Source organism: Cucurbita maxima, unplaced genomic scaffold (assembly GCF_002738345.1).
Source record: "Cucurbita maxima cultivar Rimu unplaced genomic scaffold, Cmax_1.0 Cma_Scf00006, whole genome shotgun sequence".
NCBI lineage: Eukaryota > Viridiplantae > Streptophyta > Magnoliopsida > Cucurbitales > Cucurbitaceae > Cucurbita > Cucurbita maxima.
In genome coordinates, this window is record NW_019272022.1 from 443,726 (window position 1) to 456,118 (window position 12,393).

The following is a 12,393-nucleotide window of genomic DNA, read 5'->3' on the forward strand; positions in this document are numbered from 1 at the left end:
GAAGTGTTTACGATATGATAGATTAGGATACGACATGTGAATGACGGATATATGTATATATATGTTGTGATATGACATGAGAATGATATAAAATATGTTATGGTACGAGAGATGTGATAAATTGGCATATTTATGATATGATATATTGTGATGTAATATGTTATGTTTAGATTGTTTTATGTGACCATTGAGGTAATTATTGTATGAATCGCACGTTATGAAATGTTATGTTAAAAGCATGAAACATTATGTTATGTCTCCTAAATTGTATGTATACTGCATGTTATGAATGACATGATATCACGATAAGTGACATGAAATATAACCCCGTTAGAATTATGCATGATATGAGAACTGAAAAATGAGAAATGATATGATATGAATGAAAAATGATAGCGAGGTTATATTTAATAATGTGGAAAATGGAAAAATATTGGGACCTCATGCATTATGTGTGCTCATGCTTTGGGGGATACCCCTATTCCATCACAAGGATACGAACGCGTACACTACTAGGCAAAAGAACTATTATTATATTTTACATAATGTTGTCGTGACGGTTACTAATTCTAACGGGTGTCCAGTATAAATAACTACCAGAACATGCTCGCCCGACAAGGAAAGGGGCCCAACGGTGTGCGAACTGACTGGTAAGTCCATACTTGCACGTATGGGTTATATGTAGAGTATATGGTACACATCCAAGCTGCCCGTTAAGATAGTGCCGTAGGAAAATAGATTGATATAATAAGTCTTGTCATTGCATTCGCATGTTTTTGCATTTAACCCCACTAGTGGAGTCACTTACTAAGTATTTCTTTAAATAGTTAAGCCACGTGCTACTTATATTTCAGGTTAAGGCAAGACATTCCTGTACGACTGACAACGACATCACAACTCGAGACCATAGCACAACGTAGTTGCATTTATTTTCTTAAACTTAGACTAGAATATGATATTTTTTTAAACTCAAACTACGCTGCTTGGAATGCATGAAGCCTTGAGCGTAGGTATTTAGACTATGCCATTTGGAATGCATGAAGTCTTGGACATTCAGGCTATCATAGGGTAATCCCTAGATATAGAATCAGACTGCATCGCTTGAAACGTAAGAAGCTTTAGATGTAGGTTTTTAGACCGTACCAAAGGGCAAACCCTAAGGTGCGGGTTCAGAATACTTCAATTGGAACGTATGAAGCCTTGGACGTTGGTTAAGACTGTTTCGATTGGAATGTATAAAGCTTTGGATACAGGTTGTCAGGTTGTCAATGTAACGACCCAACTTAACTTATAAGTAGCGGTCAGGGCCGTTACGAAAAATAATGAGATTTATTTGGAAAATGATGAAAATCATGCAGAAATTTATTAGAAATCATGTGCGGGGTACCCCTTTAAAATAAAATAACAAACTTGGCATCCACAACATAGTTTAAATTAAAACAAAAGTGCGGAAACTGTCTCTCCAACAAAATGAGACTACAGAAAAAAAACAGAAGAATCCTTGAATCGCCCTGTGACTGACTTTAGCATCCTACTCGTCACCTCCGTGCCACAACTTTGCCTGAAAAAATCATTTAAAAAAAAAACAGGGTAAGTATAAAAATACTCAGTAAGCAACTACATATGAATCGTCACAAGGCGATCAACCAAAACCAAATCGTCACAAGGCGATCAACCAAAACCAATACACGCATCAGGTGATTAATGCCACCACAAAAACACATAGCGCGTAACCATTACCACAAGGGCCTCACCTCCTTATTTTTGCCACCACAAAAACACATAGCGCGTAACCATTACCACAAGGGCCTCACCTCCTTATTTTCTCCAATTGACTATCAATTACTGATTACCCGAAACACACAGCGTGTAAAATTATACTAACAAAATTTGCAGGCTGTGGGGTTTGAACCCACGCGCACTTATGTGCAGAAGATCTTAAGTCTTCCCCCTTAACCACTCAGGCAAACCTGCGATATGATTGTTGTTATTCATGTTTTTTATTTAATTATAGATTATTTTTTAAAAAACCTAATCATTAAAACCTATATGTGATGTGCGTCTGCTAGGGAGAGGTTTCCACGCCTTTATAAACAATGTTTCATTCTCTACTCTCCAACTAATGTGGGATCTCATAGGCCACCTTTCGCATCTCAAAATCCACCTCCCAAACCAATGTGAGATCTCACAATCCATCCACGTTTCGCATCTCACAATCCACCTCCCCAACCATTGTGGGATCTCACAATCCACTTTTCGAGCTTTCCCTCAGGGTTCTTAAACCACGCTTGGAAGAGGTTTAAATAATGCTTCGTTCTCCTCCCCAACCAATGTGGGATCTCACAATCCACTTTTCAGGCTTCCCCTAAAGGTTCTTATAATGAGTCTGCTAGGGAGAGATTTTCATACCTTTTTAAAAAATGTTTAGTTCTCCTCCCCAACCAATGTGAGATCTCACAATCACCTCCCTTTGGGGCTCAACGTCCTCGCTAGCATTGTTCCCTTCTCCAATCAATGTGGGACCCCTTAATCCATCTCACAATCCACCTCCCTTTGTGGCTCAACGTCCTCGCTGGCATTGTTCCCTTCTCCAATCAATGTGAGACCCCCTAATCCACCTCTAACTAATGTGGGATCTCACAATCCACCTTTTGGGCTTCCCCTCAAGGTTCTTAAAACACATCTGCTAGGGAGAGGTTTAAATAATCCTTTGTTCCCTCCTCAACCAATGTGAGATCTCACAATCCACCCCCTTCGAGGCTCAACGTCCTTGCAGGTATTGTTCCCTTCTCCAATCAATGTGGGACCCCCCAATCCACCTCCAACTAATGTGAGATCTCACAATCCACATTTCGAGCTTCTTCTCAAAGTTCTTAAAACACGTTTGCTAGGGAGAGGTTTAAAGAATGTTTTGTTCTCCTCCCCAACCAATGTGGGATCTCACAATTCACCTTTCGAGCTTCCCCTGAATGTTTTGTTCTTCTCCCCAACCAATGTGGGATCTCACAATTCACCTTTCGAGTTTTCCCTCAAGGTTTTTAAGACGCGTTTGCTAGAGAGAGGTTTCTACACCCTTATAAAGAATTCTTCCTTCTCCTTCTCCTTCCGAACCAATGTGGGATCTCATAATCCAGCCCCTTCGGGGTTCAACATTCTAGCTGACATTGTTCCCTTCTCCAATCGATGTGGGACCCCCCAAGCCACCTTCAACCAATGTGGGACCTCAGAATCACCTTTTGGGCTTCCCTCAAGGTTCTTAAAACGTGTATGCTAGGGAGAGGTTTAAAGAATGCTTCGTTCTCCTCCCCAACCAATGTGGGATCTCACAATCCACATTTTGAGCTTCCCTTCAAGGTTCTTAAAACGCGTCTGCTAGGGAGAGATTTAAAGGATTTAAAGAATGCTTTATTCTCCTCCTCAACCAATGTGAGATATCACCATCTATCTTTCTTTGGGGTTCAACATCCTCGCGTGCATTGTTCCCTTCTTCAATCAATGTGGGACCCCCAATCCACCCCTTAGAGGTTTGCTAGGGAGAGGTTTCCACACCCCTATAAATAATGTTTAGTTATCCTCTCCAAAATTTCACATTAAACTAATTAGAAAACAAATAGGATTGAATTAAGATATCAAATTTACTAATTTAGTTTTCTAATTAATTTCTAAATATAACCATTATATTCAAATATATATGAAAAATATAAGTTAATTAGGAAATTATATTAATTCTAAATAACCTAATAAATTTTTTTTAGAGTAAAGTAGGGCGACAAAACTAGAGTGGTTATGCAACATCTTAGGTCAAAAAGTTTCTAGTACGCTGAGCACCCTGGGATCGTGAGCGATGATCAAAGATCTAGGTGTACCCTGAGATTTAACTTAGCTACGAGAAGCTAACCCCAAACGATCTGGAATCGTTTGTTGTGACCTAGTTTGCCAGACGCTCTAGAACAAAATATATCTCCATGACACCCAAGGTGGTCTATGCGAGTAGACGATATAAAGAGCTACCACTGTATGTATAATAACCTACCTTGAGAGGGGACGCGAGACCGCATAAATGGGTGATATGAGAAATTGCTACTTTATGTACGATAACCCGCCTTGAGAGGGGACAAGAGACTACATAAGTAGGTTTCATAAGAAATCACTATTGTGTGTATGATAACCGACTTGAGAGGGGATGATGAATTATACATGTAGGTGATTAAGGATATACTATTGTGTGTAGAATAAACCCGACTGAGAGTGGACAAGGGACTACATAAGTAGTATATTGAGAAGCTACTGTGTGTGGACGAAAACCCACTCTGAAAGGAGACGAGGGACTACATAAATAGATTAGCTCATGATAGTCACCATCGTGATGTGAGGTAACATTTAGAAGATACCTGAGCCAGGAGAACTTCTTAAAACCAGATGACAAGCTCGTGGAAACATATTAGGTTAAGGATGTGATGAGAGCTTGCAAGTGGGCTGCTTATTAAGTATTTTAAACTTACCCCTTGTTGGAATTTATGTCCTAAAACTCATAGTTTGTAAACAAAAACATATTTTATTTTCAATAAATTTATTATTGATGTTTATTCAGTAAAGATCGTTTTTGAATAAAGTAAATTTTACGATCATTAATCTAAATCCAATAAACTAAGAATACTCTGGCTATAGTATGATTACTTAAACTATATGTAGAGACATAAGAGTGGATCAAGTTCAAGTATATAGTCAAAATGATCTATAGTACAGGGATATGACTGAGTACCTTATCCTGGGGACACTATGGATGTAGCCCACTTTTGTATAGAATATAAACAATGTGATCACTAAATTGTACATGTGGAGACATGTGAGTGGGGGCGTCCTGTGCTATGAGTATTATATAAGATCGGACCATGAAGAAAGTCACTCTCACTTTATAATGTCGTTTACTGTTGAGACTGATTTTTTCACTCGATGACCTAGGTAACTCGACCTTAATATTGAGCTAACTATGAACTTCTCTTTATTCAGAATTATCTTTAGATTTTCATGGGTGAGAGTGGCCCAAGTTCGCTGGCTCAATAAGCCTCCCATTTCAAAAGTAAGACTAGGTGAATAACTGGGGACATAGGGTGCAAGATAAAATTCACTCCTACCCGCTTTTAGGGATAGTAGAGAGGTTGTTCCCTTAAGTACTGACTCCAGGTCTTGAACAAGGGGCCCCACCCTCTCATTGGCCCGAGAGGAATTTGGTAAACAAATTGTTCATTAGAGAATCAGTGGGACTTAAGGAACAAGAAGTAACTTTAGGGGTAAAAACGGTAAATTCACCCAACTCTAGTTATGAACAACCTGTGAAGGATTGACTTACTAATCTTGGATCATTGGAGCGCATGATCTGTAGGTCCATTAGGTCCCCCTGCTAGCTCATATCGGACTAAACCTTAGAATAGTTTGACGAGTGAGTTCGAAATGTTTGAATTCAAATTAGGGAATATACTCTAAATATATACAATATATTTAACGACATTTTGTTTTAATTATGAATTAAACAAAAAGAGAGAATTGGAGATATTTAAATAAAATTTAAATATTTTAATTATAAATAGGGATTCATAATCAATATGTGCCGGAATTGATTGGGATTGCCATTTGATTTAATGTTAAATATTAATTAAATTGTTTAATTAATCATTTAATATTATTTTGATTTAGAATTAATTATTTAAATGAATTGTTGAATTAAAATAAAGAAAGTCAAAATGTTGACTTCACTTCATGGAAAAATCCATGTTTGAGTTAGTGGAATGTTGAATGTCAATAATATGGTTAAGCAAACTTGCATGCTTGCCAATAATCCCACAAATTTGAGTGAAATTTTGAGTGTCAAAATTTGGTAATCTCAAATTTGCATGAACATATAAATATGACTCTATAAATAGAGTGATCAAGGTACATGGAAATGCTTCTCGAAAAACTTTGAGAAAATCTCTCAAAACTCTCTCTTTACATCTACTAAATTCCTATCAAGTTAAGTTACTCACCGGATTCCATAATCTCATTCTAAGGCCGGCGATAGTAGGGAAGACACTAGTGGTGGCTCGAAACTGGTTCGTGAGGAAGGAATTTGAACTACAAAAGGTTAGTATTCAAACTCATTGAGTTTTAATGTTTTTAACATGCTAGCTAATTTGCTATAATTGATGTACTTAGAGTGCCTAAGATCCAAATTGCTTTCGTAGTGTTATAGTAACACCATCAGACTTAAACTACACTCTTTGAAATGTATGAAGCCTTAAGCATAGGTATGTAGACTATGCCACTTGGAATGCATGAAGCCCTGGGCATAGGTATTCAACCGGTATCATAAGGCAAGCCTTGTATACAGGATTTCAGATTACACTGCTTGGAACGCATGAAGCCGTGAGCATAGGTATTTAGACTATGCCATTTGGAATGCATGAAGTCTTGGACATAGGTATTCAAGCTATCACAGGGAAATCCCTGGATATAGAATCAGACCGCATTGCTTGAAACGTAAAATGCCTTGGATGTAGGTTTTTAGACCGTACCGAAGGGCAAGCCCTAAGGTGCGAGTTCAGAATACGTCGTTCTGAACGCATGAAGCCTTGGACGTTGGTTAAGACTGTTTCGATTGGAACGTATAAAGCCTTGGATACAGGTTGTCAAGTTCATGACTTGTACGGTAAATCCTAGGGGGAGTGCCTTGGAGAATGAACTGAGAATAGAACAAGAACCTAAAAAGTAACCAAGAACAAAACAATGGTCGAGGACTAGAACATGGATCACAATCTGAGTTTTAAAGACAAGAACCAAGAACCATAATACTAAGGCCCTTGGACCAAAACCAAGATTTCAGAATCCAAAAACCAAGGTCCTCAGGATAAATCATGATAAGAACCAACCAGTCACGAATAGGACTAAAGGGCCCAAGTACTTAAAACAAAAACCAGAACAAGAAAAGAAAGAGTGTGGTACCCTAAGGACACGGTTCTGGAGCAAGTACCATAGACAAGCCTCACCAGTCGTCCTCCACCCCCTTTTGTTTTAAATATTTTGTCTTTTCCTTATTTTGTGTTTTAAATGTTAAGTTGTGTTTTTATATAATAATGTATGTTCTTTATTTTGATATAATATTAATTATAATGTATATTATGATTTAAATTCCTTTTGTTTTAGTTCGCAAAGAATTCGCCAGTCTTTTAGGAGACATCAAGTCAACCCTGTCCTTACAACAAGATCGCTTTCTATTTTCTCTAGCATATGATTGGTGCTATTAATGATCTAAGTGGAGCTAGTAGTTATCCTCTTAGATGGAAATTATTTAGGAACCTAGTATAGTCGAGCCTTACCCAAATTGGTCATATAGGATAGTGTGACGGGGCTATTAATCTGTCGTCCTCTATAGAAATGGGTCTTTATCGAAGTCGTGTGTCTATAAATTTGTTCCAAAAATGTTGAGATGGCTGAGTTGGTCTAAGGTGCCACATTAAGGTTCTGGTTCGAAAGGACGTGGGTTACTCTCCAACAATTTTCTATTTTTCTTTTAAATTTTTTTTTAAAGAATTGTAATTAGCGTTTTATTTTCTTTTCTTTTTTTATGAAGGTTTGACAGAGTTCTAGCAAAAGGTTTGTTATTTTTGGACCAATTTTAATGGAATTTATTTCACTCCATTGTTTACAAAACTGTATGAGATTAATTTTGTTCGAAACCTGGATGAAAACTCCACCGCTTTAGATAAGGAATCGAGTTTTACCAAGTTACGTGTCATGCAACAAGAGTGCCTACCCCTCCAATACACGTGGTGTAATGGCAAGAGAATTTTTTTTTTAAAAAAAATAAAATAAGAGAGGTCGTCAGAAGCCCCAAGGATTCCGGCAAGGCGCCGAAATACTCAGGCAATGCCTATAGAAGAACGCCCACATCCCACGCTCCTCCCATTCTTCGCCAAACCATGAACCCTTACCCATTGCCTCAGCCAGAATCCATAGCAAACCAACTCGAACCTTTCAGCCACGACATAATATCAGAGTACCTGCAGCCTGTTCCAGCCCAAACTTGCAGCAGCTACAACCCACGCGCCTCAGTGATCCGCGACTTGAACCCGTGCCTCGACCCGAGAAGGGAATTGCGATGTGTACCTCTCCAACGCTAACACATGTCATCATCTGCAACAAGCAGCCCCTCGGCTCCCAACGATTTGAATTGGCTCGACTCGACTCCAACTTCGCCTTGACAGCTCACAAACCTATTATTCGGCTCGGGTTGTACAAAACTACATTGATCCTTACATTTTTTTACCCTTTTGGGAGCTGATTTCAGCCAGGGTAATTAAGGTCAGTATGATGCTCAATTCCACAAATTCATGTTAAATTTATTTAGAATTGTGAAATACTAACGAAATAAAGTGGACAACCTAATAGAAAATGAATCTTGACGACATTTGAAGCAACTTCGATGAACAAAAACTTAATGAACTCAAAATTTAGAAAACGCGGACTGAAGGCAACAAAGTAAGTGACCTTACTACAAGATAGTCTAGACAATTATTTAATATATCGGGATACGTGTCTTGTGCCACTAGCACGTGTCGTTTATGCTTTATGCTGATAATGCCTTGATGATTATTTATGATATATAAAGTACGATGTATGATGTATGATGATGTGTATGAGTTATATGATGACATTTGATGATCTTTTACGATGATTATGATGTGCTTAGTAAGATGATGTTATTTCCTTAATATGACGAACGTTCCATATTAAAATAAGAAGCATGTTATGAATGCCATATTGCATTATGAGGATCATTTTCATAGCACACAACCCTAGTTAATATTAATGATGATGAAAGAACGAAGACTAATGCATGTATATTATTGATAGTAATACAAGGATGGAATTAGGGTTGTGTCATAAAGATGTTTTTAAAGACGAGAAACCATAAGGACCTCATGCATTTCTGTGTGTACAAATACATCGGGATACTTCCCCTTTTACGATGATGTGTACAGATGCGTATTCTACGATGATGATGGTGATCATGTCATGCATGACACTCAGGGGTTTGTTGACCTCTGGACGTCACAGCGGACAACTAGCTCCACTATGATGGGTCTAGGAGGGTGCAAACCTCCTAGGGATTCACGCTTGCACGTGTGGGTCATGTGTAGGAAAGTACTACTCATCCAATTTGGTCCGAGCTGAAGGGCACCCCTACGATGTTTTAGAAAAAAATCCTTAGAGCATGACTTGCATGTGTTTGCATTTTCACGACCCCCTATAATGGGATCGCTTACTAATTATTCTTCGAAATACTCAGGCCGTGTGCTACATCATTTTTAGTTAAAGGCAGGGCTCCCATGTACGGTTGACGACGACATCGCAATCAGTGACCATGACACGTGCATAGGCTAGTAGCATATTTAAATTCCAAGAATTAGGTTTGGATATGCCTTTATGGATTTCATGTTTTTGGAATTATTTATTATTATCGTTTTAATTTTTGTTTCTAAATTATATTTTTGAACACGTAAGACCATGACGATATCTTCAATGATGATGTTATGCATATATTGAAATCATGATTTTAATGATGATGTTTTAAGAGCTAAATTTCGCATAAGAGCTTAGGTAGCAAAAATCTAAGGTCGTTACATGTGCGGTGACAGAGGATGCATGAGGAACTACTAGAGAAATTTTAGAAACTTTTGAGCTTCTAGTAAGCAAAACAATGAGCTCGAGAAGGAATGCAACACCCAAGTAAGTAGCTTTTCTGAATTTCCTCAACTAATACTTGTAGGGATCGTTACGACTGAAGGGAATGAACTCTTCATCCATGTAGCGGAAGTATTGAAAATCGTTTTGATTTTATTATGAATTAAAACAAAAGCAATAAATACGAGAGTAAAAACTCTACCTTTGTAGAAACCCTAGCTTGCAAGTCTTTCTAGTTTTCCAACCATGCAAAAGCTCTTAATATTCCACGAGATCTTCCTTGCTATGACTCGAACACAAGGTCAAGGCTTGTGGGTGGCTCTGGAAAGAAAATAAAGGATTTGAGAAGAATAATTTCGAGAATTCTCTAGAGATTAATTTCATTCTCCAAAGAAAGTGGGAGAAATTTGTGTCTTTGGCTCAACCCGAGGGTCCTATAGGGGGACTCTTGGAAAATATTTGCCAAATAATATATTTGCATATTTAATATATTAGAATATAATACCTTATACCAATCATATTTAAATATTGTAAGATATCCTAATATATATTTAACTAATTTAAATCTCATTCAAATTTCAAATATACTTTTATTTAATGTATGAAACACATTCATTGATTTAATGTTTAATTATATCAAATCAATAAATATATTTTTCCTTTAATATATCTAATATATAAAATATTAATTTCAACCTTTAAATTAATATATTTTTCTTATTTATATTTAACATATAAATATATTAAATATTAATTTGAACTCATCAAATTAAATATATTTTTTCTATTTATTTAATATATCTAATATATTAAATATTAATTTTACATTTCAAATTAAATTTATTTTCTCCTTTATATTTAATACATCTAATATATTAAATATCAATTTGAACCCTTCAAAATTTCTTTCAAATAAATTGAACATTTTATCGTTACTATGAGCCCCCTTATGGACCGATTATAAGCTTCAATTATACAAAATTAATTAATTAAACTCTTTAATTAATCAATTTTCATTCATTAACTAAAGGTCACTCCTCTATAGACCTAGAGTTGCACTCTTATGCACTGTAAGACAAGTTATGTCCATTGATATAATCATTACAAGCAAGTCGATCCTTCACAAGTTGTTCATAATTATAGCTGGGTCAAAAGTTCGTTTTACCCCTGTAATTACATCTTTCACCTTAAGTACCAATGATTCTCTAATGAGCAATTTGTTTATGATCCAATCAAAAATCGAGTCCCTCTCGGGCCCATGAGAGGGTGGGGCCCCATTGTTCAAGTCCCGCTTAAGAGAACAACTCATCTACTTTCCTTACATGGAAAGGGGTGAGTTTCATCTCATAATATTTTGTTCCCAACTTTCTATTTGGTCAATTCCCCAAAATAATAGGCATATTGAATCGGCTAAAAGAGTCATTCTCACCCATGTAAATTAAAGGACAAGCCCTCACAGGCTGGAGTTCATAACTCACTCAGGATTAAGATTGAGTCGCATATGATCATCATGTGAAATATTAATCTTCTCAAGTAATGGATTTATAAAGAGAGATTAAATATTTCTTGGTCCAATCTTATACAAACTCATTGTATAGTACATGACCAATATGCTCAAAAGGCCCTATGATTCAATTACTACTCCCTCTGGAGACTGAAATCCTCGTACCCCACTTACATGTCTCCACATGAATGATTTGAATCAAATCATTTGTAATGATTACAAAGTGGGGTCATATCAATAGTGTTACTAGGATAAGGCACCTAACATTATCCATATACTATAGACTCTTTAGGTTATTACTTGAACACGATCCTCTTGTATGTTAACCACATGCTGTTTAAGATTACATTAATAACCTTGAATTTTCATACCATTGATAACAATTAAATTACAAATAAAATAATATAAATTGTTGTTAAAAACTAAATAATTAATTACGAGACTTTAGGGTATAAATTCCAATAACGACATGGTAGCATGCGAGCACATTTTGTCTTATATTGTTAGAATATGAATGATTAAGTGTAATAGCCCAAAAACAAAAATAATAAAAATAAAAATAATTATAAAAAATATATATACACATCAAAATAATAATAATAATTCATAAATAAATAACTAGATTACTTAAAAATAAAATAAAAATAAAATTTACCCACCTTTCTCCACTAACCTCTCATCTTCTCAACCCCACAATATCACAGTTCGTCCAAAAATAAACAGACAAAATGTCAAATCTGAGGAAAAAGTAAAATGGTTTTCAACAGAAGCAGATATGATGAAGATTTACGTAGAGAGATTTGGTCTGTTATTACGATAAAATCCTATCCCAGATTTCCATCTTACTGTATAGGTATGGTTATGAGAAATTAATTTATGATCAAATCTTCTTCCATATTTTACGGGATTAATAATCAGATCCATGTTCAATTAATTAGATTTTTTGTTAGCATTTGAAGTTATAGGAATAAGGTTTGAATCAGTAAAATTTTAGTTGACAAATCTATAATATAAATCTGTATGATAGTAGTTAAACAATCGATTCAATTTGGACAATAATAATGAAAATAAATATAGGGTTTGATATCTTGTTTACATAATTGAAAATGTTTACAAAATTGAAAATCTATTTACAAAATAATTACAGAGAAGGCAAAATAATTACAAAG

The 12,393-nt window shown here is 36.0% G+C and overlaps 1 non-coding gene across 1 annotated transcript; it reads right to left on the reverse strand.

Moving 5' to 3' along the window:
* Positions 1-1,891: 1,891 nt before the first annotated feature.
* Positions 1,892-1,974, reverse strand: TRNAL-UAA. Its single transcript has one exon. It is a non-coding gene; the product is annotated as a tRNA-Leu (tRNA).
* Positions 1,975-12,393: the final 10,419 nt, after the last annotated feature.